Source organism: Coturnix japonica, chromosome 2 (genome assembly GCF_054131305.1).
Source record: "Coturnix japonica strain WE chromosome 2, WE-NBRP24, whole genome shotgun sequence".
In the NCBI taxonomy this organism is placed as follows: domain Eukaryota; kingdom Metazoa; phylum Chordata; class Aves; order Galliformes; family Phasianidae; genus Coturnix; species Coturnix japonica.
In genome coordinates, this window is record NC_140664.1 from 100,467,868 (window position 1) to 100,495,004 (window position 27,137).

At 41.8% G+C, this 27,137-nt stretch overlaps 1 protein-coding gene across 2 annotated transcripts in view; it reads right to left on the minus strand.

The window, feature by feature from the left end:
* Window positions 1–26,034, minus strand: part of TMEM108 (transmembrane protein 108) — a 141,942-nt gene extending 115,908 nt beyond the window's left edge. Inside the window, exons 1-2 of one of the 2 annotated variants that reach the window (XM_015854067.3) lie at window positions 25,765–26,034; window positions 19,967–20,093 (exon numbers count right to left, since the gene is read on the minus strand). The gene's annotated coding sequence lies outside the window, so the exon portion shown is untranslated. Of the gene's footprint in view, window positions 1–19,621; window positions 19,642–19,966; window positions 20,094–25,764 lie in introns of those variants that run through there. The other variant, XM_085538238.1, reaches the window with a different exon arrangement.
* Between the last annotated feature and the right edge of the window lie 1,103 nt (window positions 26,035–27,137).

Here is a 27,137-nt window from a genome sequence, read left to right on the forward strand (position 1 = left end):
CTTTCAAGTGGATACAGAGCAAAAACATGATTTTGCCACTGGACTGTGTACTGAAGATCACTAGAAGTCATTGAGATGCAGCATCCCCTTCTCTGCTGTGAGCCAACAGCTACCCCTAAAAACAGCCCAGAAGTCAGGCAGCACTGCCAAGGAGAACAGCACGCATTACTGCATTTATCCTCACAAAGACAATGTGTCTTGTGATATACAAAGTGGTATTTCCTCTTGTTCCCCATCTCACATGGTGTGAACGTACTCTAAAATAAAGCTTGGTTTCACTCCTGAAAACCCCCCTCTCAGCCTTACAGCTCCAAACAGGAAAAGGAAATATTTAATAACCTTTGTCACTAAGCTACTAGCAACTGAGTCACCCTGCACTGAGGTAACTTTTTACCCAACTGTTTGTGCTTTTGGTATTTGGTGCTTTCAGTCTGCACAACAATCATGGGTACTGTTGTTCACAAAGATCATGGCTACCTACAAAAATCACTAGTGGAGCAGTCTCTGCATTGGTCCACAGATGAAAGAAAACAAATCGGCCTTCTCAGGCCTTTACATATAGTTCTTTTTACAGTTCAAAGACTTGCAGCACTGACAATGCACAGCCAAGAATTTCCCATCCACCTGTCACAGCCCTTCCCCCTTGATGAGGCAGACACAGCTATGAAGTACTTCCACCCCCACTCACTGAGTTGCCCCCAGGGCTGCCTAAAAGGAGTTTAGGCTCTCAAAGTCCCTCCTAGCTCTCAGTGATGCTCTCTGCCTCAATCTCACAGATCCTGTGCAGAACACAGCACGAAGTTATAATTCCAGGCAGGCATTGCTCAGTTGTCTGAACTTTGCAATTAGTGTCCATCATATGCTCTTCTCATCTTCAAAGGCTGCATGACAATGCTGTAGCTGCTTACATGATAAAGAACACTGCAGTATCCACATGTGCACAATAATTCTCACTAGTGATAGGTACCAGCAAGCAGAGCTTCCCAGAATGAGAGGTGGAACACAGAACTCATTAAAGCAAGAAGCATTCAGTAAACAACTTGCTCCTCCTCAGGCAAAATGGGTAACAACACAAGCAATTTGACTTCCCACCTGTTTATTGCCTTCAGCTTTCCAAGTAAGCCCACACCAGGCCAGCACAGAAGTCAGCAAGAGACAGTATGTTGCATTTAGGAACTGCAAAGCCCCTAGGGGAGGATGTACAAGAGAATAAAGAATGGGTTTTTTCTATACACAGCCAAACTGCCTGGAGAATTCCCTGCAGTCAGGGATTTCAAACTTCAAGCCGATCAGCCATATTTCAAAGATCAAAGCCTGCAACAGACAACCCCACTATGGTAACTCCATGTCCAAGCTCCCATCTTTGTGTCTTTTAATACTTGAAAAGTTGCATGGACAGAAAAAAAGATAAGTTCCACCTATTTGTCTGGAAACTTTCTAAAGCTGAATAGCTGGATCAGAAAGGGCTAGCTGATATCAGAACACAAATGGCACCATGCTGCCCAGAACAACAGCCTAAGACCTTCTCCATGGAGCATACTAAAGTTCACTATGTTCAACAGAATCACAGAATATCAAGGTTGGAAAAGACCTAGAAGATCATCTAGTCCAACCATTACCAATACTTCCTGGCTAAATCATATTCCTCAACACAACATCCAGACGTTTCTTGAATGACACCATGGTCGGTGACTCCACCACCTCCCTGGGCAGTGCATTCCAATGCCTGACTACCCTTTCCGAGAAGTAATACTTCCTAATGTCCAGCCTGAATCTCCCCTGGTGCAGATTAAAACCATTCCCTCTAGTTCTATCACTGATTACATGAGAGAAGAGGCCAACTCCCAGCTCATCACAACCTCCCTTCAGGAAGTTATAGAGAGCAATAAGGTGTCCCCTGAGCCTCTTCTTTTCCAGGCTGAACAATCCCAGCTCCCTCAGCCGCTCCTCGTAAGGCCTGTGCTCCAGACCCCTCACCAGCTTTGTAGCCCTCCTCTGAACACATTCCAGGGCCTCAATGTCTTTCTTGCAGTGAGGGGCCCAAAACTGAACACAGTACTCAAGGTGCATCAACACCAATGCCGAGTACAGGGGGACAATTACCTCCCTGTTCCTGCTAGTAACACTGTTTTTGATGCAAGCCAGGATGCTGTTGGACTTCTTGGCCACCCGGGCACACTGTCAGCTCATGTTCAGCCGAGCATCAATCAGTACCCCCAAGTCCATTTCCTCAACACAGTCCTCCATCCACTCCACCCCAAGCCTATAGCGCTGCCTGGGGTTGTTGCGGCCAAAGTGCAGAACCTGGCATTTGGTCTTGTTGAACCTCATCCCGTTGGCTTTGGCCCAGCTCTCCAGCCTATCCAGATCCCTCTGCAGGGCCTCTCTACCCTCAGGCAGATCGACACTCCCTGCCAATTTGGTGTCATCCGTGAACTTACTGAGGGTGCACTCAATGCCCTCATCCAAGTCATCAATAAAGATGTTGAAGAGGACAGGTCCCAGCACCGACCCCTGGGGAACACCACTCAATGATTGGTTTCCAACTGGATTTAACTCCATTTACCACCACTCTCTGGGCCCAGCCCTCCAGCCAGCTCCTTACCCAGCCAAGAGTGTACTCATCCAAGCCACGGGCTGCCAGCTTTTGCAGGAGAATAGCATGGAGGCTTTTCTGAAGTCTAAGTAGACCATATCAACAGCCTTTCCTTCATCTATCAGACGGGTCACAGGATCATAGAAGGAGATCAGATTGGTCAAGCAGGACCTGCCCTTCACGAACCCATGCTGGCTAGGTCTGATCTCCTGGTCATCCCACACCTGCCACGTGAACTCCCTAAATACAGGTTTTTCTTGTTACATCGAATCCAAATGCTTTACATTTCCTTCCCATGAAGGTCTGACTCAAGCAGTCTTGTGAGAGAGGAGCTATATGAAGTGTTATAATTTGACCTGATAACTTTAACCCACTAGTGACTCATTATTTTTAATATCTAAAGATAAACACCTAATAATACAGTATTAAATGTTGCTTTGGATGCGTGGAAGGAAAAGAGTGGGAAGTGGGGGAGGGCAGCAACACAGGCTTGGTAACACAGTCACTGTGAGTTTGATATGAGCAGTAAGGGTCATCAATAAAGCTGCAGCCATCATGAAACACTCTAACATTATAAATGTGACAGCCATGCTGAGATAGAGCTGGTGGGGTTTTAACTGCACAATGAAATATGACATTTCCCAGTGTTTTATGTCAGTTAACAGTGGCAGGGCCATGTTCAACATGTGCTGATTTGTTTGGTTGCAATAAAACTGCTTTAGATCTTCATTATTTAAATTTTACAATGGAATCAGAGTTGCAATAGCAGTTAAAACGTGCAGCTGGGCTATGACTGTCACTGTGGGATTTTCCATTTCCCCTTGGAAAATGCTGTGTGAGGACACTGAATCACACTCAGCTTTCATCTGGTCTTCAGACAGACTCATCTTAATTCATTTGTCATGCATACGTCAACAAATAAACAAATGAAATAAATATTAGAGAGATGAAGGGAAAAAGGAAAAACTTGTCTATTTGAAATTTAGCATATAGACCAAGCAGTATTAACAGTTTAATAGGGAGTCAAGTAGATATCTAATTGGTATCCAAAATTAATGGACAGAAGTCATTTTATCAGATTTCCTGACTCACAGCCATATACAACCACAGTTGCAACTCCAACTCAGGGCACATCCTAGATAGTGTTTTTCAGGAAACCCTGAGAATCTGAAATTTCTTACCTGAAATAGGAAGACCACCAAGGATGTTAAGTTTCTTTTTCCATGAGTCAAGGAAGATAACAGTTTTACCAGATACTAATCTATTCTAGACTTCAGTAAGGTCTTTGACTTGGTCCCACACAACACCTTTCTGTCAATGGACTGTTTGATAGACATGGAAGTTGTTGTGAGACCATACACAGAGAGTGGTGGTCAATGGCTCCATGGCTGGATAGAGATCAGTGATGTGTGGTGTCCATCAGGGGTCAGTACTGGGACCAGTGCTCTTTAAGATCTTCATCAGTGGTATCAACAGCGGAATCAAGCTCACCTACTTCAAGTTTATGGATGACATCATGCTGTGAGGTACAGCTGACACAACTGAGGGACAGGGCGTCATTCAGAGATCTGTAGACAGGCTGGGGCACTGGCCCAGAAGAACCTCATGAGATTCAACAAAGCCAAGTGCAAGGTCTTGCACCTGGGTCATGGTCTTTCAATATTTAAGTGGGGGGTTCTATAAGAAGGAAGGGGACAGACTCTTTAGCAAGGTCCATTGTGAAAGGACAAGGGAAAATAGTTTGAAACTAAGACAGAGGAGATTTTAACTGGATATAAAGGAAGAAGCTTTTTACGATAAATACGTGAAGTACTGCAAAAGACTGCCCAGAGAGGTGGTGGAAGCCTCATCCTTGGAGATGCTCAAGGTCAGGCTGGACTAGGCTCTGAGCAATCTATCTAGCTGGAGGTGACCCCCGTTCATTGCACAGGAGTTAGACTAGGCAACCTTTAAAAGGTCCCTTCCAATGACTCTTATGTTTCTATGAAACCAGCTGAACATTTTCTCAGTGATAAAACATGAAAGGCAGATAAGAATTCTTTCTTCAAAAGTTACTAAGGCATCAAAGCAAAAACTGAAATGGGATCCAGCTCCTCTTGGGCAATCAGTTTTCAAAACCTTCACAATATTTCCACAGACAAAGCATTAAAAAGAGAAATCTCAACAGTTGCAAATTGTACCTATTAAATTCACAGAAAGTAGGAAGACATTCATCTCATGCTTGGACAAATGAGGATACATAAAGAAATGACTTTCATTGTACAGAGAATAAAAAAAGAATCGGACCATTATGGAAAAGAAAGTCTCAAAAGGTATACAAGAATAGCCCAATATATATATATATATATATATATATATATATATATATATATATATATATATATATAAAAGTTAAAAAAAAAAAAAAATCTGGTAACCTTACTTTAAGAAGCATTAATTCCACTGGTAGCTTGCTTCCTAAACAGAAATTCTCTCTCCCTCTCCTCAATAAACTCTGGGAGGCCTTCCCACAATTGTAATCTCCTCCTTCCCAGGAAAGGTGATGAAGAAGGCTGTGTGGTGATCTCAGCAAACAGGCTGGCTTCAGCCAGGTAGTGGCTGGAGCAGCACAACTTTGCCTGTACATCTCTCCACAGAGAATATGGATTCACTCTTTCAACCCAAGATACACTGCTACATTCTTTTTCTTTCAGTAACTTTTAGGGAAAGAAATGTAAATAATGAATAAGAACAACAATTTGTTATGCTTAAGCATGGTAGAGCCACACATATGAATACTTTAGATATCCCTGAGCACCTCAACCAGCTATCATATCACCATGCCAAACAACTAGGTCGTGTCAAAGAGATGGGGATTAGCTGATACTTTCGGAGAGAGGATTTACTGCTCCTTAGCATGTGGGTTTCAGAAGCCTCATAAGCACTGAGAATCTGACAAACAGATCCAAAGGTTTTGGGTTACATGAGTTCCCAAAACAACAGGTCAATTCACTTGTTGAAAGTCTATCAGAGAAGGGCTGCACGCTCTAATGAAAAAAAACAAACAAACAACAAACACGAAATATGAGGAAAAACAAAAGTATTTTCATCAGTGGATCTCCATTTGTCTTCCACCTCTACAGCACAACAGATGAGAAACAAAGACAGAATGAGCCCTCGGGGAGTATGAGCAAGTGCCTTCCTCTCTGTGGTACAAAAAAAAATCTGTGAGAAACTACATCCAGCCCCAACATCACTGCACTGCTCTGCATCACCTCCCTTCAGTACCCTGGCAAAAAGGCTGCAGTGTTCTCTGCTGAGGACTAAATGCTTCCTCACATAGCACTGTGCCCACGAGCCACAAAGATAACTTAAAGCTGTGTTCATTCACCTTCCCCCCAAACAGCACTTCAGCATGGTTCCACTGCCTGGGCTGTGAGTTGGGAGATAAAGCAAAACATGCTCTGGCAGTCCCATGCCTGTCCACTGGAAGAATGCCTGTGGTTTCCTCTCCTGGACATGAGCACCTGCCTTGACAGACATACCTAGTGGATGCTAAAAGCCACTGGGCTTGAAAAATGCTAGACAGGAAGCTTTTCCTTCTGTATTTTAAACTTAGTATTAAGCCCAGACAACAAAAAACATTTTAAATATTGGCTATTTGATGTTTTTTAGCTTGTCTTCAATTTTTTATTTACAAAATAAGTTGCTATGACCACAAGGAAGTAAAACCTCAATTCCCGTGCTCAGGAATCATTCAGCCCTTCTCATTTATAGCAGTTCACCCTCTGGGCTGTGCCTTCTCAAAGCAAAGAGGAGCATGTAAAGGATCTGCCTGTCCACTGCATATCTTATCTTACAGTAAGATTTGTGCTACTTCAACTCAGTAGAATTATCTTAGCATGAGACTGGCATAACAGTGTCTAATCAGCTTTATTATCCTAAATTTTCAATTGTTTCCCGGTAAGCTGCAGTTATGTCTTAGCTGATTATCCACTTAAACTATCAAGTACCAATTATAAAATGCAGTAACATTAACATCACAGATGCTAGAATTCAGAAAGAAGAAATCCCATATCATTCTTTTGAGTAATGAGCAGTACAGCAGAGGCAGCAGACCTCAGTATAAAATGCCTTTTCTCCATGATTTAAAATGAATAAATAATCATTCTGGTGTTATTTTCTGGAGTTATTTTCCTAAATAACACATCAATTAGCTAGAAACAACCCATGGTATAACTTTGCTTACAGTACTACTGTGAATAAGAATGAGCATCACATTCAGACAATGGCAGTGGCAAAGTGCAATGCCTTGAGCAGTCAGCAAAGAGCACCCCCATTAAGCATTGTCTCATGGCTGATCCTCATGGAATAAAATCCCACGGATCTTGTTTTCCGTTTGCAGAGAGGGCTGAAAAACTGAAGAAGTGCTGCTGAAGCAGACTTGGCCACCTGCCCCTGCTCTTTTTGCCAACTGAGCTCCTCAAACCCAAATGAACTGCAGAAACTCATAAGCAAAAAACATTCCTGATGATGGGGTAACTAAAGGCAACCCAACGTACCATAGAGGTTCTGCTGCAATCGGTGTGTCTCATTACTCCCAGTGCCCACAGATGACCTTAAGTTCTCAATGCCACACCAGCTCACAACTCTCCTTGCAATGCAGAAAAGGTCAATTGATTACAGCCCAATTCATGTTTGGAAGTTTCTCTTTGCAGAGAGCATTCACAGGTGCTGGAAATATGTCAGCCTGTGGAATTGCTCAAATGACCTACAAACTTGGAACTTCCAGCACATCGTGTGCAGAAGGGTCACATCCAGTACCAGCAGCCCATAGGGGGCTCTTCACCAGGAAGGATGCTCAGGCTGGGCAAGCTGCTTCTTAGTCCACTTTTAAGTTGTCTAGTTTTACCTTAGGGCCCAGACTGCATGGGTGTCCAACCTTTTGGCTCATCTGGATTGCAATGAAGAAGAATTGCCTTGGGAGACAAATACATTCGTATACTCGAAGTATGCAACTAACAGAACAAAACAAAAAAAAATACAGAAATAAGTTAAAACAAAAAAGCAACAAACACAAGTGGGATATCTGACTTTGTCTAGGACACACTGATACAGTCTGGTTTCACAGCGGCGGCTGCAATTCTATGTGAGCTCTTGAAGCTCTTGTCAGAGGCTTCTGACAAAAACATTACTCTTCCTGTGCTTCATCTTCAAAAACAACTGGTGACAAACACACATACAGCCAAACAGCAATACCACAAATAAGGCATGATTGTGAAGCGAGGGGTGTTTCTGGTAAGATAAGGCTTATAAAGGTCTGGTAAAGAAACCTGATCAAATTTTACTTTGAACTGAATGCCTCACTGTGGCTTTATTTTATTGGAGGGCTGCAGTATGAGCTGTGCCATGTTGCATGTGGCCCCCAGGCCACAGGTTGGACATGGCTGGATTAATTAAAAACTGAAGTTGATGGACTGCTGGAAAGAAAAAAAGTTTTACCTGAATTATAAAGTCTTCATAGGACTAGACTTGTCCATGTATTTATGAGTTATAAAAAGGGGAAGGGCTCATACTAGAGATCATTTCTTAGGTAACCTACCTGTCTCTCTGCATTACAATGAGTTTAGTAATTATGGTTTGGAACACTGCCACCTCCCTAATAAGAGATTGAATCCACAACTTCTGGCAGAAAATCTACTCACCACCAAATTTGTCACATTTACTGCCAAGTCCTAAACACAATTGCTTAAATAAAGCACCTAAAAATACTCCACATAGCCATAAAGGGGGAAAGCAATGTCAGTTTGAAAAGGGAAGTCTTCGTAAATTCAGGCAGGAGTCTTCCAGTCAAGCAAATGTTTTCCCTTTGCAAGTAAAGCTCTGTTAGTCTTTAAATAACACGAAACGTGCATTTACCTGTTTGGTAGGTTCTACTCTCCTGCAGCAAGATACGGGTTGTGTCATCACATGGTTACTGATCAAGAAGCTTTTTCTGACACTTGTAAGAAAATGGGTTGTGCTTTCTCTTCCAGTTGCACCATCTAGCCATGAAAGTTTATAGACTGTTTCATCATCATAAGAAATACACAGATTCATCTTGGTCAGTCTAAGTCACTCTACACTGATGATCTGCTTACTGCAAAGAATGAACCTGCTACCAAAACTCATTGAAGAATCTGATCCATAATTAGAAAAAGGAAATTACGTGCAATCTGTCTTCCAAGTCACTCAAAGGTATACTGAGAAAAACAAGGGAAAAAATATTACAACAGGAGCAATCCTGCTTCAGCACTGCAATAAGCCAACTTATCTATGATCTTTTTCATCACCCGCTGTTGAATTACATGAATTGAAAGTATAAATACACTGTAATCATTAATTAAAAGGAGAAGACCTGAAATGACTGGTATTCCATTTAACAGATCAGAACAATGAACTCATTTGAGACCAGATCCTGATACTCCTGTTCACACCAAATAGTAAGCTGGCCCATATTCACCTGGTGCAATACCTTGAGAAACTGAGAGGACTCTGACTTAAGTACATAGCTGTGAAATGGCATGATCCCAACACAAGAATATCAGAAAGTTGCCCATGACTTTGAAGGTAGTTTATTATCTTACTAGACTTTTCTGAAACCCTGAAGTTAGTATTCCATATGCAATAGCTATCTTAACTGGGAATGAAAAAAAAAAAAAAAAGAGAGAGAATGAAAACATTAATAGTTGAATTTTTCCTTCCATTAAGACAAGACTAGAGGAAAAATAAGCTGTGGAGAAGAATAACATTCACAATTCATCCCTAATGTTATTAGTGTTCTTCCCCCCCTTTTAAAACTCAAGTAGACCATTCTATGTCAGCCTTTTAAATACAAAGGTGAAACCAGAATCAATGGCTAGTACTCCTCACAAGACTTACAGTTTTGTAACATAACAACACTCCTGTACTGCAGAATGAAGAAACTCCATGTTTGGGTGAAGAATAATTCTCAGATGTGTTAAACAATGTATAGTACAGAAAGTAACACTATAATTACTGAGAGATTATTTATAACCAGAGAAGCTGCACTAAAAAATTGTAATTAAAACTATGATGACTAATAACACAGTGCCAAAAACTGTCACAATGGCTCATAAGAAAATAGGAGAGGGAGGATCTGACCCACATTTACTCAAATAGTTCCAAAAGTGAAACAAGATATCTGCTTTACTTTGACAATTAACATCTGTATCACTTCCTATTTTTACAGGGACCTCACCCATAGTTGCAGGTATCAGTATTTTGGAGCAAAGAACTGATATTAAGTCTGACAAAAGTCTTACTTACCTAAGTGTTCTATAGGGTCACTACAAGACCGCAAGGTCTCTAACTGCTTTCTTGCCATCTAATCTTTGTCCCATTAATGAGGCCCGCTCTGTCCAAAACACTGAAAATAATTACACATTTCAACCACTAAGTCAATGGGAAGATTACTGTTGGTTTCATAGAAGGTCCTGTATGCTTTTTGATGTAGTCTGTTTTCTGCAGTCAAGACAGAGGCCTCAATTACTCAACATTTCCTTGTACTAAATAAGCACCAGATCATCAGCCCAGCAGAAAAAGCTCCATAAATGGGATAAAGTGCCTGTAAGAATTTCTCTGAACTGATACCTCCACACCACTCAAAATAATAATAATAATAATAATAATAATAATAATAATAATAATAATAATAATAATAATAATAATAATAATAATAAATAAAAGTTCAAAACACAAAAGGGGAAATAAATTCAGCCAAAGGACACATCCCAGAAACAAGCAGGCATTTGTGCAAAGATCCCATATCTTTGTAATAGTTCTTGCCCATATCCATCCACTAGCATGGCATCAAATCAGTTTTCTGTTACTAAATGGTATTTGTGGTCAGCACTTTATTTCAGATGTTAGAAATGTTGCAGCAAAGCAGTGAGTATCCATTTATTTGGTAACAGTTATCAGGCAACTACTCCTGATGTATAAAGGGCACTGCTGCTGCGCAGGTTTCCTTATTTTCCTCGTCTTACTGCATACAAGACCCAAACAGTCCTCACCTACGCAGCTTGTCTCTGTACTTGGAAAGGGACAGTATGTAAAGCAGTATATTAACTCTGACCTTTACCTATTTACACAATTACTCAGCTGTCAGCCATGGGCAGTAAGCGCCAGTGATCAGATCAGCTTCAGCAATCCTTCAGTGACTGTATTTCACATTCTTAGGTGCACTTTTAATACAGTACCATAAAACCTCAATGCCTGTACTAGACTTTACACGATAGCCCCCACAGATTTTAGATTAGTGTTGGGAGAGGATCTCTAAAAAATGAGAACCTTGGCTTTTAGCATTTATGCGAGTAGAGAAGGGTAAATAAAAGCAGCTATGTATTTGTTGAAGATTTCCAATCATGCAAAAATGAACTTGCCTTGCAGACTGGTAATGGCATTCTATTTAAAGAAAAAAGTGCTTAAATGTCACTGTTTCTTGCCATAGAGTCACTATAGACTCTGTAGTTCCATATGATTCCTGCAGTATCTAACTTCGAAAAACAAACAAACCCACACCAACATCAGCCCTCAAAAAAGAGATTTGATTGCAATTACGTTTCATTTAAAGACTAACTTACTGTGAAACTGTTTCGCTGCTAAAAAGGTAGGGAGGAAAAAAAAAAAAAAAAAAAGAAGTGGGTTAAGCCAGATAGAAGCTGCTAAGGGAAGAAATCTGCCCAGGGATGAAGTCATGCTCCCAGGAACTGAGACTCCCAATTTCTATTCCTGGCACTACTGCTGTCATAGTGCTAAGGCCTTGGGAGTTGGGTATGAGACTGGGCTCACTTCCATCTTTTTCAGATACCACACTTCTGCTCTCGAACAGCCACACTAATTGCAGCATAACAGCTCATGGAGCACTACCTTGCATGCATAAGATGTTGCCTCAGGTGGGCACTATGAAGGTTCATTAACACAGAATACACAGAGAGCCCCTGACGAGTTTGCTGCATCACTGCAAGGCAGCATAGTACAGCTGCAGAGCACCATCACTGGTGCTTTGAACAAAAATAGCAAGTGATCCCTTTCTTACAAGGGAGTTTAGTATTTGCCTTAATTCAGATATTTCATATGAGAAGGCAATTCAGTAGAACTGGAGATAAAAACATTGAAAGGTATCTGTGGAAGTGTTTCCCAGCTACCCTCTCTGCAATGTTTCATTGAGTTATACTCTCCTAATATTAAAAAAAAAAACAAAAAACAAAAAAAACTTCTTAATTACAGTTTTCAAATATCCCCTCAGGATAGTTATCTGTGTCAGATTTCAGGACCTGAGATTACACAAAGAGTCTATGCTACTTGTGCTGAGTGGCAGAATATGCCTCATCAGTCGGTTCTTCCACCCTCATGGCTTTCCTCATCCATTTCATCAGCTGCAGCCTCACCCTGGACTGCAGGTACTGATCTATGAACAGTGATCATAGAATCACCAAGATCGGAAAAGACCTAAAAGATCATCCAGTCCAACTGCACACCTATCACCAATATTTCCCACTAAACCATAGCCCTCAGCCCAACATCTAAACATTTCCTTAACACTTCCAGGGATGATGACTTCACCAGCTCCCTGTTCCACTACCTCATCACACTTTTGAAGAAGTAATTTTAACTGGAGTCCAACCTGAACCTTCCAGTACAAAACTGAGTCCACTCCCTCTTACCCTCCCTCTCCTATCTGGAAGAAAAGACTGACTTGCACCTTGCCATAACCTTCTTTTGTGCAGTTATAGAGAACAATAAGGTCTACAGTGAGCCTCCTTTTTCTTGAGACTAAATAAACCTGATCCCCTCAGCTGCTCCTAACCCCTCACAGCTTCATTACCCACCCCTAGGCACACACCAGGGCCTTGATGCCTTTCTTGCAGTGACGGGACCAAAATTGAACACAATACTCAAGATGCAGCCTCAGCAATGAATTCCCTTCACTCCTCAAGACCTGGAAGTTATGTAGCATGCCACTTGAATGCAAATAATGCCACAAATGAAATAATACTAAATTAGGAAAGCGGCTGGTTGAAACAGGCTAGAACCTCCTAAGAGATACCCTGCAAAACAAACAAACAAAAAAAAACAAACAAAAAAAACCAAAACAAAACGCAGGGAATTCATGCAGAAGTGCAGTTGCAGAACACAAAGCTGTATTTTCATATATATGCATAGAAGTGAAGCTGTGAGACAGCACATACATGCCTAGTAAGCCAGAAGAGAACAGGAACGTAAACTTAATTTCCTTATAGATTAAGAGACATCTAGCAAATCTATTTGATCTGAAATGAGCTGAAACAACACGCTAACTACTAACACAAAATAAGTTCGATCTGAGTGTGTATGTGACTGAGAAGCAGAGTAGCTCTCCACAGAACTAAAGTTCAAGGGATGGCAATGTCCCAGGAGAGAAAGAGAGCAGATTCCACTTAGCCCAAAGCTGGATAAAAGCAGATTGATCATTAGTAAGCAGACAGCTAAAATTAACCTCGAAAGGTGCACTAAGATGAAGGAAGAATTTCAACAGCCTAAGGGGAGGAGAGAAAGACACCAAATCCCTCAAAACTGGAAAATTAAGGCATGTAGACTTTGAAAAATGCAGAAAAAGGTAAGTTACTACTGAGAAACTGAATACACTAACAGACTGCCAAGGAAGGACCAAAGTAAGAGGTGTGAGGTGGTTCCTGCTAATTGGTACTGACAACCACCACTCTGAAAGCCAAGAGGCTGTGTGGCAGAATCAGGAAGTCAAGCTGACAGTGCAGGATAATTCCAGTACCTAAGATAGCACCACTTGAAGAGGGATTCCATTCAAGGAGATGAAGATCACAACTGAAAAGAGGAAGCAACAACTGCAAATTAATAAAGCTTGGGGTGATCCAAAAGAGCATCCTTCAGTTCAGATAACAGCTCTGAGGATAAATTTTTATGTGTACTATTATTTTTTTATTTTTTTTTTTGTAAAATGTGACCTCAACTATCAAAACAACAGATTAAAAGCTAGTGAAGCAAGTCACAGAATTATATATGGTGACCATCTAAAGTCAATCTTATTTACAGATTTTTCATAGTTAAGAGATTAAAGAGTAAACAAAAAAAAAAAAAACAACAACAAACAAAGACACCCAGGCAGCATAAAAGAAAGTTACCAAACAAGCATAACATTTGACAAAACAGGGAAAGCTAGCAGTGCATGTAGCTTAACAAACAAGCAGTACAACCCTTTGAAATACTCAACCTCTTTGGGCTTCCACTTCTCCTATCACTTTCAGAAAGGCACCAGATAACATCTGGAATAGTTATCCAAGAAAGTGGGAATTAAAAACAATGATTTAACAAAAAGGAACCTCAATGCAAGAATAAGTATTTGTTCAACAGTTCAATTGGATGCCTGAGCAGAGTGGCCAGCAAACTGTATTGTTCATACTTGACTAAAGTCTTGTAATAAAAGTACTTTGCATTTTTAGCAACGTAGATTTTGAATAACAGCATGTATTTCCCCTCATTTCCATCCCAAAGGAAAATTGAAGCTACTGCTATTACTCCATTTAGCCAAATGAAAGACTGGTAACTTAAGTGATTCAGCTACACCCACAGATAGACAAAACAATCAAGATCAACTCAGATCTTGTCAGTAAGACCATACACAGACCATCTTTATTTGACTAGAATGGGAGACAAACAGTAACCACCATTCTCTTTTCTTACATAGCAAACTGTTTTACCCATGCCTTTTAATACACATTTTGAAAGACGCCATCAGCTTAAATCAAGATCTCACACTGAAGTGCAAGTGTATAAACACATGCTTTTACAGAACATTAAGAAGATACATTATCTCTCCACTTCTTAAGCGCTTGGATTTAGCAGTCAGCTGGCTCTCCACAGCTCCCAGCTTCTCCAAACTAAGTGCAAAGAATACACTGGCTTCGCTTGTGAAAGCATGAATAATAGTGCTTTTGCTATCCAATTAATGAGCATTCTTATGACTTTTTAGCATGGCTGCTTCCACACTAAACACTGGAGGAAAACGTCTACAAGAAAAAATGCATTTGCTTTTACAAAAGCTGGGTTTTTTTAGGCAATTTATATATAACTTAAATCATTCATTGATACATGAACAGATGAATAAAGGACAAATCAAATTACAAGAACAGCAACAAAAGAGAAGGATACACCGCAAAAAGAACTTCTAAAAATGCACTTGAAGGAACCTCACTGCACAGATACAGAAATAAATACACAAGTCATGCTGTAAACCATTTGTAACGTTTTCTGTACTGACTTCATTCCAGTAAGAGTATCTTTATTTACAAGGACCTCTTTAGCATCACTTTGCTGTGCTATCTCAGCATCACAGCAACCACACCTTTACAGACCACTGGAGTTGAAAAGTTCATTTTGTCCTATTTCTTGCAAGCTGATCTCTCTCTAAGGCTGAGCCTCCCCTGAATTTCACAAGTTTCCTGTACTCCACTTGCTATTTTCGGTTCTCTTTCTGAGCAGCAAATAATTGAAACAGAGCACAACCTTTCGATGCTTTAAATCTGACCTAGAAACACACAGTTATAATTCAGCAGACTGATCCCTTAGTCTGTTTGACAGTAGGGGTAGGATGGCCTATTCCTTCTGCAGAAAGCTCAGTCCAGTGGACTAAGAGCACAGAGTGAACAGTCGAGCCTGATGCTTAGATTTAGAAGTGGAATTTAGTTCTCTGCTTTGCATGATCCAAGGGTGAATTCTGTGACCATCTACATAAGGGAATGGAAGAAGGGCATTTCCCTACCTCACACCGTTTATATGAAGTTGTTCTCAAGGCTATGATTCATTACAGGCTGTGAGGAGCTTGAGAACAAACAAATAGACATCTAAAAGTAGCTGACATCCCCAGCTTTTGTTTCTGTATTTGGCAAGAAAATAAAGGCAGCTCTACGCATCCTGTATACTCAAGTATCCACTTCTTTTCCCTAGATCTTACTGACCCTCTTAGGTTAACATTACAGAAAATGTACCTTCTGTAATGTGATGGGAAGCACGGCAATAACAGCAGAGCATCATGGTTCTAGGCTGCAGCAAGTGAGAATTTGCTCAAATAAAACAGCCGTGGGCACAGAAACAAAGAAAAGATACGCAGGGATTACCTATAATATCCCCTTGCCTCCACTACCAGCCCTTAAATGAGGTCTGGGAAGGGGTGGATCCAGGATTCTAGTCACTCAGGTGCACTGACTGCACCCCAGCTCCCCTGGGTTGGCCCCACTTTCCTACCAGGTGCTCAATCAGTGGTTCAAGCCACAACTTGCATTTCCACTACACTTCCACACCATGTTTTTAAGTCTGGTTCTACTAAGCATACCAGTATACTTTTGTACCAGCTACCAAACAAGGAGTCATAATGCCAAACCTCTGCTTATCCAATGAATTTTTAACCACACTTTAATGCATTTAACTGCACCCAAAAGTCTTCTACCTATACAATATTTAGCAGCACACTACCACCCCAATGCAGACATTATCGCTTACTGTTCGGAATGGTAATGAAGAGGGGCAAATCATCCACTGGATGGAATTTTGTATAGTTGGTGGGATCAGCATGAACAGAATGTTATCAAACAAGCCTAGAGGTCCTGAGGACCAGGTGGAAAAACCACTGCAGTGCGTCATATGCTACTTGAGTGGATGACTAAGCAGCAACAAGTGTTTAAGCATAACTTTAGTGAAGAGACAGAGGCTCCTTGAAGAAAAGCTAGAGAGAAAGGTTTTAAAAAACCCCACTCAGTGACCCACATTAAAACAAGGAAACAACATTTGCTTTGATTGTGAAGGCTCTGTTCTAACTCCACAGCATTTTCCTTGCAATGGATTTTTATATCTTGTTACTAGAGTTCAATGTCAGTGGTAATTAATGGTTGTAAGTACAAAAACTCCCAATTGCAAGCTGGTTCTGTATTAAATAATAAAATAATAAAATAAAATATTTTAAATAATAAAATAATTAAATAATTCTGTATTAAAATGCCTGCTTTGCTAGAGTTAACTTCTGAAGCACAGTCCTTCAGGATTTAACAGATGAATCTATGACTTCCAGAATGCTCCTGTATAGCAATAGTAAAAACAAAACAACTTCACGGGAATTAGTAGGTGCTATCTCATTTTTTTACTTTAGGAAGCACAGGGAAACATTACAAAGCGGAACTTACCACTGGGGAAAAGGATCACAAGGGTTAAAATTAGAGAAGACAGTTTGACAACTCTCAATTCATGTTTAAGTATTACTAAAAAGTTGAGTTATGTCACACAGGGAAAGTGTCACTGCAGTTACTGAGAACTTACTGTGCCAGCAAGTGTCAGGACAAATCACACTGCAGAGCAAACACACTGTATGTCACCCACACTTACAAAAGGCAAAGCTTCCACCCACTGCCAAGAAGCAGCTTCCATTTCTAAGACAGCGTATACCTAATTGCTCTTATTCAAATCAAAACAGCTCATGGCAAATACTACAGTAACACTATTGACAACTTTAGGATCTTTCCCAAGTTAGACAGACAAAATGCTTTGATTGTCCAGCATCTTAAAATACATTCACTTCAAGTCTCTAGACTCACACACATAAACATGTGCCTTGAAACAACGTGAAGCCATTGCTCACCATGCTAATGAAAAGTGTCTCTATCTCTTATACTCCTGGGTCTGCCTGTACTCTTCCAGTCTTTGTCATCTCCCAGATCAGATACTCTTGGTAGAAAGGAGAATTTGCAAATAGTGCTGAGCCTGGAACAGTAACTGGTACAACTGATGGCCTGTCAGTGCCTGGAGTCCCTCAGTACCAACATTAAAAGTGAAGTACAGGAACATGAAACTTATTGTACCAGAAAGGAGAAAGATAGGGCTAAGTCACGTAAGAACTATAAAATATTTCATGAGCTGAAGGAAATTTTTATTCAGTTTGAATTCTCATATGATTTCCTGTAAGTTTTCAGGTGCTCTTCCAAAGAGGTTTTAATTTAATACTTTGCTGAAACAAATTAACTGAAACCTGCATAATCTGTTATTATTAAAATAACTGAGTTGAGTATAAAGCAGAAGGAAATCCATTGTCATACCTCCTCAAATTATGTTTCAGTATTTTCATCCAAAACCAACACAAACCCACCACCGAAACAACCACCTAAAAGCTACAATGAGTTACTCACAAATGAATGACAATACAGAAAAAGTTGGACCTTGAGTCCTCAAACAACTGAAGACACTGTTACCTCCAGCTATTTATTCTATCCCACAGCCTATGATCCAAAAAACAGAGTTACTGTAGTAGACTATCTCAGTTGCTTTGAAGCAGAGAGCAGACAGCATTGAAAGAGCAATGAAGTTCTAAATAAAGGTGCAGTCTGCACACAGAAGTGTGGATCACGAGCTCGCACTCCAGCTACAACTACCACAGGGATGACAGCCGCCAGCAAATGAAAGCTAACAAAGCAACTCTGGGGCTGTAACAACACTTTTTGCTGTGAATAAGTGCCAATAAATCCATGTTAACTAAGACACTGCAAGACATTCCGACCCTGTACTTTTTTTCTGAGCTGCTAGAACCAGCTCTTTTCAGAAAGGAGTCAATTTATGTGCAGCTCTGTCTGTCACTGGCTTGTGTTCTGAATGGCTGAACTTGAGCTATGTCTGTGTAAGCTGAATTCCACTCCCCGCATTCATTCTCCATTCCCAGAATGGCTGCTGCAGGAATGAAAATCCTATTTGGAAGGATTACGTGTCACACAACTGCCAGAGGCCCTATCTAAGGCTGGTCTCCTTCCCATGCCAGAAGCCATAAAACTTTAGAGGTCCTATTCAGCAAGTGCGTGGTTAAAGTGAACAAGGTGCTAACACAAAACAGTACCACCATATTGTGTATGCAGAATCAAAGCCATCACTCTCCCTTCCTTGACTCCCATTATACTAAGGATTTGGGCTAAAGCTTGGGATTTCACTACGTTCAGGTGTGAAGAACAAGAAAACACAGGCCAGAGCAGAATGCACACCTGTTGAGCTGAACAATAGTTGGTAGCAATAGGGATTCTACTTAACACTTGTATGTGGACAGCAGGTTTCACACAAGTTTATGGAAGGGAAAATTAAACAGAAAATGATCTACTGTCTAGAACAGTGCACGCAGGTTTTTGTGGTCTTTCTACATGCATTCCACCATAACAACAGTTACGGAAACTTACTGGAATGTCCCAAGCACTCAAGAGCTTAAATGTGTTTTTTCCTTTCAAGTTTTATTTGCTGATGCTTATCTTCACATTTTCTAAATACTTCACACATTCCGTCCCTGTTACTTCAGTATATAAGAGATCATTTCCTACTTTGTAGCACATCATGACGTCACCTGTTTCCTTCTCCATCTTAAGAAGAGGAACTCCATAATTTAGTTTTTCCAGAAGAACGGAAAGAGCACACAACATGCTTGTGATAAATAGCAGGTAACACAGGAAACTGCTGGCCATTATTTCTGTACAAAGGAGAAGCAATAGCAGTGCATTTCAACAGCAGAAATTGTTCCTTTATTATCAAACACAAGCTGGTGAAAATGGAATACCACACAGACTTTGGTTGGAAATCCTCCCTGCAAAGCAGACTCCAGCTAGTATCAGTTGTAACTGCTCTTTTTTGTGCAAGTACACAGCTGAAGAGGGGAAAGGCTTATTAGCACAGCCTAAAGCCAGACAACCTGTAGAGTTACCTTAGCAGACACTTCACAATAAAGCTTGAATTATAAAGGTTCTGAGAGTTCACGTTTCTCACCGACTCTTGGAAATTTACATCTCCCCTAGTTTGATTATTGTCCAGCCATGCACTTATTGTAGACCAACAGATGGAACACAATGGAAAGTGCAGCAGTGACAACAGATCAGCAGGGGCCTAGGCTGCAGCAAACAAATATTTGCTCAAATACAACAGCCGTAAGCACAGAAATAAAAGAAAGAAGCTGCTTACCTTCAGAAGGCTACAAGTATGTGAGAATTTCCAGTGAGATACCCTTCCCTCCACTGCCAACCCTCAAATGAGGTCTGGGAAGGGTTGGATCCTCCACCCCCTTCCAGTCACTCAGGTACATTGTTTGCGCCTGAGCTCCCTGTGTTGGCTCTGTCTTCCCACCAGGTGCTCGATCACTGGTTCAAGCCATGGCTTAGCATTTCCACTGCAATAGTTATTAGCAGTGGGCCTCTAGACTGAACAAGCTTCTGAGAGCACTTCATCTGCCACCTTGGGAAAAGCCACCACAGAGATAGCTGTGCTACACTGAGGAGAAACCAGAAGAAAAAAACTTTATTGCTTTACCTTGTAATGAGAAGTGCAGATGCCTTCAAACATAGTTATATCCATACAGTCCATTGGTTCTGACCTATCTGATAACAGCAGCTCTTCCAGCTTCTTGGTTATTTTACTTTTAATTTACTGGTACAACCTGTAAATTTAAAGAAGTGGGTAAGTTATTCCAAGACTTTTATCCATCTCATTCTACACAGCACTCAACTTTAATACATATGGTACTGTGCCACATGCCTTCTATTGTTCTCAAGAGCTTTCAGCACAATGGCTTACAAACCAGTGTTTCAATACATCACTGATTTATTTATTTATTTATTTGGAAGATAAATAAATAAAGAGATTCTTTCATTGGATTTCTTTTTCAGGAAGACATGTGCCATGTGGGCATACCGTATGTTTGAGAACATGCTTTTACCTTATTAATTTCAAACACTCGTGATGCTGAATTGACAATTTACTTCTGAATTTTGCTGTTAAAGGCTGGTTCTTGTAAAAGAGAAAAGTTAAATCCAAATCCTAGCTCAGGAGTAGGAATGCTACTAGTTTAGAAACTCCTTCAAAAAATGACTATAAACACTGCTCAAAAGTTTCAGCAACGGGGAATTTCTTTTATAGAAATACATAGGGAATCACAGGGAGATTCTTTAAATGCATCTACAGCTGCACAGCATGTATTTAAATTTGAGCATCCAACCAAAAGGTGTTCTGAAAACCAAGGAATGGCTTTTCTGATCAAACACAGCAGCGGCCATCAGTGGGACCAATGAAGGCATCACATATGCTTAAACCATGGGGCAGATCATTTGGCTTATGAGGAAGAGGCAATAGAATAAGAAATACAAAAAAATGTACACCTTGGTACATGCCTGGATGCAGGCAGAGATTGCTCTGAGGGCGTATCACTGCACACCACTACTAACAAACTGACTGAAGTTAAAAAAAAGTCAAGGGATTGTCGTGTGGCAAATTCCTACAGCACAAATACCTCGTGTATGCAAACATGCCAACTGTGTGACTGTAGGGAGAGAGATGAGATGCCTACACACTGCAGAAGGAAGAAGAATGAGCCAACTGCAGCTGACATGATAAAGAGTTTGTGAAAAGACATTTAGAATGTTTTTTTTCTTGGTTGTTCAGGAAGATTAATTATCCGAAAGCATAGGCTCTGCTCATCAGCTTTTGCTGATGGAAACAGAAAAATCAATAGATTTTAGTCTGCCACTATAAAAAGAATGCTATAATATTATTTGGATTCAAAACTTGGGTGTATTGTTTGTATATAATACTGTGTTAATACTTAACAGTTTGTCCCCTGTAAGGATAAACATTACACAAAGTAATGCCCAGGTTGACTAACAAGATGCCTCGAGTGTCTACAAGCATCCTGCTACATGACATGCCTTTAGCTATTTGCTCAGAATCTGAAGCAAAAGGGACTGTTAGAGAAGATTTTCAACTTGGTTAGCTTTTTCAGTTGGTTAGCTGATAGCAGTTACACTGTTAATCTACACAGGAATCAAAGGAGAAAAAAGTGACTGCATTGCTCTTGGCTCCACTTGCAGATGTTAGATCTACCTCTCAAAAGTCTTACCACATGAAAAGCAGGTTTCAATTTTTCTATGTGTGCCTGTGTGCACAAATATTCTATCTAAAACTCTCTAATTTGAAAATTGTTGCAGAACATGCTAAAAAACATTGCTTTAACAACCTGATGCATATAATATTGGTCACCTCTCTTAAGTCTTCAAACAGGAACACCACTGATCAGGTAAAGCCTCTATTTTGTGTGTCTTGGGAGTGTTTTCACTTCCAGAAGGTAGAAAGTGAACAGGCAAGGTACATAAAGGACACACAAGTCCCACTCCACTGTTTTTAACTAATTTATCTGCAGTCAGTGTTGGTCTGGGCCAGTGATGATAGAGACTAAGTTGCAACTACTTCCCATATACAAAGAATTCCCAAAATAGCTGTATACTTTCAATCTTGAAAGAATTGTATGCAAAAATGTGCACAAGTGAATGTATTATTAAATCCCACAATCAGCCTTACTGTATTGCTTCCATTTTTGGACCATAGCAAAGGACTCATAAACATAGTCCTGATTCACTCTGGGCAGAGGACTACCTCTAGGTTGCAATCTGAATGCCAGTGATCCTTTAGGTGACTGTTACATTCACCATTTCTTCCATGTCTTCCACAACAAACACTATAGTTGGGCTTTGTCACAAAAGGCTTCTTGCTGTTTGGAAGCACTGTGATACTTTACTTGAAGGCACCTCCCAGTAAAGCTTCCCTTAGCAGAGAAAGCTTAGTAAAGCAACACAAGCTGCTCAGCCAAGCTTCTTAATTAAAAGTATAACAAACATGCCGTCATTATGACAATGAAAATACTGATGAAAAGTAGTGTTTCAAGTGCCACAGAAGTATATGTAACCAATTCAGAATAAAGCTCACACATACTTTCTAATTCACAGAATCATTAAGGCTGGAAAAGACCTCCAAGATCACCCAGTCCAACCACCAACCCATCCCCATCACACCACTGACCATGTCCTTCAGTGCCACATCCACACATTTCTTGTATACCTCCAGGGTTGGTGACTCCACCACCTCCCTGAGCAACCTATGCCACTGCCTTGCTGCTGTTTCTGAGAAGAAATGTTTCCTAATATCCAACCTCAACCTCTCCTGGAGCAAATTGATGCCATTCCCTCTTGTCCTATCACTGCTACCTGGGAAAAGAGGTTGACCCTTACATAGCCACAGCCTCCTTTCAGGCAGCTGTAGAGAGCAATCAGGTCTCCTTTGAGCCTCTTATTCTCCAGAATGAACAATCCCAGCTCCCTCAGCCGCTCCTCATAAGACCTGTGCTCCAGACCCCTCAGAGCTTTGTTGCCCATCTCTGCACACGCTCCAGGACCTCAATGTCCTTCTTGTGGTGAGGAGCCCAAAACCGAACACAACACTCAAGGTGTGGCCTCACTAGTGCCAAGTACCTATGTCAGTGCTCATGGTTTCAGAACAAACTAAATCCCGTCACCATTACCATGCATAAGAACACCTGGAGATTTATGTCTGTGGTCATATTCCAACAGCACTGTAACAAGGCTGAAGGAATCCAGCCTGCTGTAGGCAGCATACTGGCTCCAGTTGCCTTCATTTCTCTCTGTACTTTCCACTTTTTCTGCTTCCATTACCATTACTATTAGTTTTCAGTCAAGAGATTCAGCTACAAAACTTTTTTGGGGGTGGATTTTAACTTTAAAACATAACTGCAACTTCAAAAACTTAATTTGTACATTAATTGTGGCCAGCATTATGCCCCCACTTGAATTATTTGTAGCCAGACCATTGTAATTATCTTGTCTCATGATTTCCTGCAGTGCAATTCAGGTAATGACAATGATAGTTTTTGGTTCACCCCAATTTGTACTTAGTAAACTAACTGTTAAGTATTGCAGCCAAATTCCCACCCTCTAAGTCAGTGGAGAGATGTTGCCAACATCACGTTGTCTTCAGTGATGCTTTACCACAGGATAAGCCTTGATAGCAAAAACTACAATATTAATACATTTCATGTTTACTAATTCATTTAATTGTTTAGTGAATTTGGCCAGATATACCAGTTAATATATTTCACAAACAAGGATGTCATGATGAAACAATTAAGTAGAAGATTTTTTACATGGATCTGACCAGAATATGTAATTTGCAAGTACCTACAATGGAATTTATGTATATATTAGCTGCCTCTATTTACCTGACAAATGACACATTCATTTTATAGTGTGGTGAAAAACCCTAAGCTAAGTTAATCTTCACAGAAGAACTTATTTTGCCTGCAATGAGATGGTTTGGAGAATAAGTTTGTTAGCCTTTGTTGATGCAGCTGAGGCCTGTTGCACGCCACCAAGGGACCTGGCTTAGCTCAACTCTTGCCATGGGCAGCTGCAGGCTGTGAGGCAATGTGTTGCCTGCTGATTCAGCTTATCTGCTAAGGCAAAATTCAGCCCTGGCACAACCTCTGAGGGAAGGCAGCACCAGAGCAGACACTACAGCACAGGCACTTAGCAATATTGCCTCCTGCTGCCAGCAGAGGAGAGATTGCCCAGTGTTTTCAAACTTCTTGAGGCGTGCTGTGTCAATACATAAAATGTCTTTAATATATGCACGTTATTGCAGCTATTTTAGCACAATATTGGCACGTCAGTCTTATTAGCAGAAAGAAAAGGCTTTGTCACTAATAAGCTTGAGTTGTATTTTATTCTGCGGTATGCCGTTCTACCTGCAGATCCTACATACAGCTGTATAATGGCAACTCTCCCATTGTAACACTTACAACTGCCTTCTTTTCTCTTTCATCTCTCTAGCGAAAGACTCATGATCAACCTATTCCATATCTGGCATTCATTAAGTGAACATCAGTTTACAAGGGTAGAGGAAATCCCATCAGTCTTAATAGGATTAAGGGTATTTCTACTGTTTTGCTGTTTCCAGTCCCTCAGAAATAAAGAATATCTTTAAAACGAATAGTTGGTGGTCACACAGCTCATTAGCATGGTCCACCACAATCAGAACTGGTAGTATAAACTTGTAATTATTTAATTGCCCCTGCAGAGGTTACTCCATTAGGACCTACAATAAACTGGAAAGTAGACACACAAAGTCACACTGGGACAACAGCAAAGTAGGCAACACCCAATAGCTTGCATGTGCTGATTTTGTTTTGGTTAACACAGTGTTTAAGTACAGTTTTATACTGTCTTCAGATCCAGGTGGTATCCCTGTTACCATATTGCTGTCTGTTCCTGCGGCTGATCTGGTTCTGTCACTTTACAAATGTAAGGGTTGGAACTTTACATAGCTTTGAACAGTTGCTTTCCAGAAGCACTGCTCCAGAGCACTAGGAAAACATTACAGTATGATTTGTTTTGCTTTGCTTTTCGAACTGCATTCCTTAAGCTCACTCTTCCCCTCGTCTTCCCCCCAGGAGAAGCCGGCTGTGACATGATAGAACCACTCAGCAGCAGCACATTCCCATCACCGATTTAGCGCCTGAAGCAGCAGAAGGAGCATTTTTAAACATTACATTACCAATAGGATAAAGGCAGACTGATCCTATTTGCTCTGATTAGTGGCTTTTTCCATAGAAAGAACTCCCGCCATAGAGACGGAAGCTTTCTGTAGTTACAAACGGGATTTTCTGTTAGATCATCTGTCTCGTAGTTGAGCTGCACCAGCACCAGCCATTTGTTCACAGGGCGATTCAATCCCCTTCCCATTTCTTTCCCGGTGAAGTCTGTTCGATCCTTAACACACAGCAGTCCCACCTCTCCTCTGACCCTTCCTCTCTATGCAAGCTTTAACACATTATCCTGAAGCAGACCGTGGGTCCCTCCTACAATTCGAATGAAACACGGAGGCTCTCGCTTGCAAAGCGCCGGCTGCAAGGTGCTGCCTAGCACAGCATCACACACAGCCTTTCCTACGGCCGTGTTCCCGAGCTGTGCAAGGAAGGATGCCGTCCTTCACGCAGCCTTCTTGAAACACAGCATGCACGGCACAGGCTCCGCTCCTCACGCCTTGGAGCAGTCCGTGCCTTTGGCTCCGTATCGCCGATATATATCCCAGCACAAGCACTGGGGCTCGGCAAGCACCTTGCGGCTCCTGCTTTAACGTACCCGGTTTCCTAACAGCGATGTGCGGCTTTTCCTGCACCGATCGATGCGAATGTCACCTCTCCTCCCCGCTCCCGCCCAGCCACGAAGAGTGGAAACCACCGCTGGCGATTCCCGGTGCGCGCCTACCTGCTATACCGCTTATTCACGTCCGCCGGAGGGATGCAGAAGGACACATCTAAAACGCAGCGTCTTTAAGCCAGCAGGGAGACCCGCCGGGCAGCTGCCACTTCACACAGCATTTCATCCGGAGAATCGGAGAGCCGAGGGAACGGAGCTCCTTCCCTTGCTGCTCCAGCCGGGAGCCGCCGGCTGCTGGCCTCAGCCGCGGGCACGGAGCGGAGCGGCGGGCACACAGCGCCGCCCGGCCCCGCCGCCGCCGCAGGCGGAGCTCCCGCGGGCCGCGCACAAAGCGGGGGGCGGCTGGACGGGAGGGGCCCGGCTGCGGCAGCGACAGTGTGTCTGTCAGCGAGGGGCTGCGGCGGAGGGAGGTGGGAGGCAGGGCTACGGCACGGCCCCGCTGGAGCGCGGAAAGGAGTGGTCCGGGGGTTAGGGAGGCAGTTTGAAAAGGCTGAGCGAACCGCTGAAGCAGCACTGAATCACTGAATCACTGAATACCCCAAATCGGAAGGGACCCGTGAGAATCACAGGATACGGTTGGGCTGCTGGGTTGCTGGCTCGTGTTGAATCTTTCATCAACCAGCACTCCCAAATGCTTCTCAGGGCTGCTCTGAAGACATTTGATGCCCTGTAGCTACCTGTATCTGCGCTTGGGATTGCCCCGACCCAGGTTCAGGATCTTGCAATTGGCCTTGTACTTCACGAGGTTGGCATGGGCCCACCTCTCAAGCCTGTCCATGTCCCTGTGGATGTCGTCCCTTCCCTCTGGTGTGTCAACTGCACCACTCAGCTTGGTGTTGTCTGCAAACTTGTCCATATCACCTACAAAGATGTTAAATAACACTGATCCCAACATCAATCCCAGAGGAACTCCACTCATCACTGATCTCCACTTGGACACTGAGCTGCTGACTGCAACTCTCCGAGTGCGACCATCCAGCCAGTTCCTTATCCAACAAGTGGTCAAATCCATTTTTCTCCAGTTTGGCAACCAGGATGTCATGTAGGGCAGTGTCAAATGCTTCACACAAGTCCAGGTAGATGATGTCAGTTGCTCTTCCTTTCTTCACTGAGGCTGTAACTTCATCATAAAAGGCCACCAAGTTTGTCAGGCATGACTTGCCCTTGGTGAAACCATGCTGGTTACCACCAATCACCTCTTCTCTATTTTTAATGTGCCCTAGTAGAGCCGTCAGGAGGATCTTCCCCATGATCTTGCCAGGCACAGAGGGGAGACTGACTGGCCTGTAGCTCCTTGGATCTTCCTTTTTTTCCCTTCTTGAAAATGGGTGTTATGTTTCCCCTTTTCTAATCAGTGGGAACTTCACCAGATGCCATGACCTTTCAAATACGATGGATAGCAGCTTGGCAACTTCATCTGC